Genomic DNA, 5528 nt, shown 5'->3' on the forward strand with positions numbered 1-5528 from the left:
TTCTGCATAAAGTTGTTTAGTGTTTCTACTGTATTTCGGTGTAATAAGGTCAGCTGCGAGCGAGTAAAGTAAGTAGAATTATGAGCTGGAGTTGTTTCAGAACCGCAAATAATGGAACGTATCTTAGCAACGTATAAGCGTTTAAAGACATTATAGACCACGTGCGTAGACAATGCCAAAGCTACAGATCCTGACGCACTGAGACTGTCCAATTACAACAGAATTGTGCAGGTAGATGAAACTGCAGACTTTGTGCAGTTGCACGCAAATTGCGAATATGTATGAAACGCTTCTGCAATATCCATTTACTTTTTTTTCTGCATTACTGAAGACAGACTCGTGTGTGATTTGTAGTGATAGTGATAGAAAGTTGCCAAATTAAAAATACATCTGCTTAGAATACATGATTACTATTCCAATAAACTTGTTGACTTTCTTGAATGTCTATTTGAATAATGGAAAAGTAACTGTACAGTTCCATACACTAAAGCACTCAACAACTTCTAGGAAGCCTCATACATATCTACATGTGCATATATAGGCTGCTAACACGGTGAAATACGTGACGGAGCATACGTTCATCTGTACCAATTATTAGGTTTCGTCCTGTTCCATTCAATTGCGGAGCGAGGGAAGAATGATTATTTAAATGCCTCTGTGAATCCTGTATTTCATCTAATCTTGTCCTCATGATCCCTATGCGAGTGATACGTGAGGGGCTGTAGTATATGGCACCATTTAAAACAGATTCTTGAAACTATGTAAGTAGGCGTTTTCGTGATAGTTTACATCTATCTTCAAGAGTCTGTTAGTTCAGTCTCCCTAGCATCTATGTGTCCATCTACCATGTGTCAAACAAACCTGCCACCATTCATCCTGCCCTAATCTGTATACGTTCAATTCTCCTGTTAGACAAATGTGGTACAGGTCCCATACATCTGAGCAGTGTTTCAGAATGGATAGCACGAGTGATTAGTAAGCAGTCTCCTTTGTAGACTAATTGCATTTATACAGTAGTCTACCAACAAATCGAAGCGTGTAACCCGCTTTACCGACGACTGAATTTATCATATCACTCCATTTCATGTCCGTACAAAGTGTTACACACTAGGAGTTGGCCAACTCTAGCTGTGACTCACTGACATTTTAGTCATATACTACATTATTTAGTTGTCTGAAGTGCGTAGTGTTACATTTCTGAACATTTATAGCAAGTTGCCAATCTTAGCAGCACTTTGAAACCTTATTAAGATCTGACTGAATATTTATGCAGCTTCTTTCAAATAGTGCGTCATTACTAATAACAGCATCTTCTGCAAGAAGTCTGAGATTACCACTATTTCTGCCCACCAAGTCACTAATATATAACACCATCACCAAGGGTCCCAATATACCTGACGATGACTCTCCATCAAAGATAAGATGTTGCTCCATCCTAATCAAAAAATCCTCAATCCAGTCAAAAATTTCGCTTGATACCAGACAGGATCGTACTTTTGACAATAAGCGTAGATGTGGTACTGAGTCAAATGATCTTAGAGAATAGAGAAGTACTGTATCTGCCTGACTGTCTTGATCCAAAGCTTTATTATGTCATGTGAGAAAACTGCGATCTGAATCCATGCTGGTTAGCACGGAGAAGGTCATTCTTTTGGAGGTACCTCATAATGTCTGTCATGAGAATATGTAGTAAGTTTTTGATAACATTTTCGAGAAGCAGCGATCATGTAATCTATATGATATCAGTGAAAAAACAGTCAAGATGCCGATGGTACTTTATTAAAATGTCCGGTTTCGGCCTATACTTAGCCGATCTTCAGACAGCACTATGAGCTGAAGTTGAGCATGCGTACAACAGACAGTTGAGTCGCTGAAACTGTGAGTGAGGTCAACATCTTGTAAAAGCAGGTGCAAAAGCATTTTGGATTGTTGTATCACACTTAAAATGGTATATTCCCAACTGTAAATGAACGATCTTGATGAAACTCGGCTAGTGGAATATGTATTTATTTTATTTGTGGCCAGTTTCAATTCTAAGGGGTAGAAACACCATGAGAGGTAATTTGACATTTCAAGTTTAGAGGAAATATCTTCGAAACAATAATATACAAAAACGATTTTCATATAAAAGTTGACATACGATTAATGTTCTTGGAACTGTGTAACAAAGTTTTGTAATAATTTTAAATGTCACCAAACACACCACCACTTTCATTTAATTTTGGAGAATGAAAAATTTTGTCAAAACATGAATTAAGGAAGCTTTCAAGTCACATACACCCTGTGTAATAAGGTTGGTTTCTGAAATAGCATTTTTGGAAAATAAACTGTACACAATTTGCTGTCAGAGTATTTTCAACATAGCTAATTAAAGTAGCTAAACATTCATTCCTGTTCTAATTATTTATTTTAGTTACATTTGTATTATATTTTGAATTGTTCTTTTACAGTAATTATTTTTTGTTTTTTTATTTTACCATTTCACATAAATGTTTTTTATGATTTGAAAATAATAAGTAACTCATTATCATAACAGAAAATAATTACAATAACGATAATCTTTAAGGAAATGCTTGAAAAGTAACTTCTTTTACTACATGCACATAAAATAAACGTAATTCTTCACGTAACACACATGACGGAGAACATAATATGAAACAAAATTCAGCAGGATATCAAATTGTCACAGGTAGTCCTCTAAATATATTGATTTATATCAGGCATATTTCAGTACATTGGTAAGCCCTGGCTAAGAAAGCCGGTTAGGTACAAGTGACTACAGCTTGATTTTAATGTTTCTTCAATGGAGATTGACATCATAATCGTTCAACAATATTAGATCTGAAAATCTCACAAAGTTCTTCCAACATCGAAAGCCATATACCTTCCGCAGCTGAACCTGTGCCATAGAGCACTTTGGGGTCACCAGATATTTCTGATCCTCGGTTACGTCGCTGAAACCGGATTTTTTTACGCTGATCACCCACTTTTTCATAGTTTTAAAATGAATTAATAGTGAGTTTGGAGTGAGAATTCGAGGATTTATTTTTGAAGCCCCGAATGTCCTTGTAACAATATCGAAAACTGTTAAAAAAACGTCTGACCGGGTAAAAAGATACGTCAAGGATATTTTCTTTTCCAGTGATGGAGAAATATATCTATTACAGTTAGGTACTTGCTGTGGTTAATGTAAAAGATCCGTTTAGAGCATCGTAGTTGAGGACAAGGAAATGTCAGAGCAATGCAGTGATATAGTTAACCATTGGCAGGTTTCTGCTAACCTTCCAGCAGCCTGTTTCTTTGGAAAATTTTGGACGTTTGTGATAAGGTCTTATTGGACGAAACTGCTGAGGTCATCGGTCCCTAAGCTTGCACAGTACTTAATCTAACTGAAAGTAACTTACGCTAAGGACAACACACACACACCCATGCCCGAGGGAGGACTCGAGCCCCCAATGGGGGGAGCAGGGAGGACCGTGACAAGGCGCCTTAGACTGCAAGGCTACGTCGCGCGGCTTTTGTTTGGTATTAGTGTTTTTATTGGATAGAAGCTTGGCAAGAAATGCCCATCTCTCAGCCAGCGACTATGTCCAGCTTGTTAAGACAGTGTATAGTTTTTATGTGTGCTTCTCACAATATCTAAAGTACCCATCCTGCTCCTCTTCTACACGTAAAATAGCAAAAAATAACAAAGATAACTAAACTGTCTAACATTATCAATCATAATTATACACAAAAACAGTAACGTCTAACACAGGTATACATGACAAAGTTTCAGTTAATTTAGAATAGTACTTCATAGCATAAATTCCTAATATTAGGACATTATGTCGAAAAAAAGTGCCTTTTAAATAATCTGAAGTACAAATCAAGGCAGAACGTGATTGGCAGCATGGTCAGATGCATCATTACTATAGGAGACAACAATGGTTTATCATACATTGTTTATGTAGTTTGTTACTTCATCTACAGTGGTTGATGACAACATACCATATCAACATAAGTCAGTGGACTGATACTACTATTCAATGACGCTAGGAAATCAAGCGATTCATTACTTCAAAATATATATTAGTGGACCCAATCAACCTGTAGGGGTTCAGATAGAGCACTCTAAGACTATTCCGCGACTCTAATTGTATACCGCAATAAACATAACAACATTTGCGTGACCAGTCTCTTCAACTTCAGCCTAATATTAAGGACTAAGAATTTGTAATGTATGTCCATATCTTGTGATTCTTGAACCGAATATTCGCTATTACTAGCTGAAATTTATTGCACAACGCAATTAGTCTTTGTCTCATTCCTAGTACCAAACATTTATTATGCATGAAATTCTACCACCGCTTACTCTATTCCGACCCAGAGAGCTGGAATCACTTTATGAGCAGGAGGCCAGGCACGGAGTATGGGCGAGTAGTCCAGTTTATTTGTGGAGGCGTCAGTGACACAATGGTATCTGCAGCAACATTTACGCACATGTTCAGGAAAAAACGGAGGACCTTTAACGACTATAGATAGGACTTTCATACCCACAGGACACGTACATTATTATGTTCTGCAGAAATGATTAGCATTTCAGCCACATGGGTTCAGAATGTGTCTTGTTATCTAGTAGGGACAGGGTCCAACATGGACCGTGATAACTTGTTCTATGGGTGATGGCATCGACGTGTATCAGGCACAAATTTCATCCTGTGGCATAGCTATCCATGCTGCATTCACCTGGTTCGAAAGTTCATCTGTGCTGGTAGGCACTGGGTCACAGTGCTGCACCCGTCCTTCCAACATATCCCACACATTTCCAATTGGCAACAAGTCGAACCAAGAAGGCACGTGTTAGTGCTGCAACTAGTCGTGCATTGTCTTGCTAAAAATGTCGTCTAGCGTATTGTGCAGAAAGGGTATTGCTCTGGGTCGCAAGATGTTATCCACGTAGGTTACACCGGTCACTCTCCGATGGACACGCACCAAATATGATTTGTGGTTATATCCAATAGCACCCCACACCATAAGGCCTTGAGTTGGCGCTACATGTCTTGAGCGAATGCAGTTACTGTGAGGCCATTAACCCTGTCTGGGGCGAACCAAAATGAGGCCATAATTTTCAGACAACCAGAACCTGAATTTGTCCGAAACCGCTATCCGATGCAATTCCAGTGACATCGTTCCAAACACCATTGCCGTCTAGCATGTTTCTGCACCTTCGTGAAAGATGAGTGGAGAATTGGACGACGTGCACGTAACCCCTGCCGTGATAAACGACAGCGGACTGTCACTCCTGATAGTTTACGATGTGTCTCACCGTTCCACTGTTGCGTCGGGGCCAAGCATTCGAATGAGGTGTCTATCTTTCCTGGGTGTGGTGTGGGTGATATGGCCTAACTCAGCTCGTCGTGCTCTGCAACCTACCGTGAACGATTCTGCACAGAACCGTTGCACTACCGAAACACTTCCTCCCACACGAACAGCAATTAACAGGATAGATGCATTAAATTCTCTCACACCAATTATGCGCCCGCTTT

The sequence above is a fragment of the Schistocerca nitens genome, chromosome 8, assembly GCF_023898315.1.
Source record: "Schistocerca nitens isolate TAMUIC-IGC-003100 chromosome 8, iqSchNite1.1, whole genome shotgun sequence".
Classification (NCBI taxonomy): Eukaryota; Metazoa; Arthropoda; class Insecta; order Orthoptera; family Acrididae; genus Schistocerca; species Schistocerca nitens.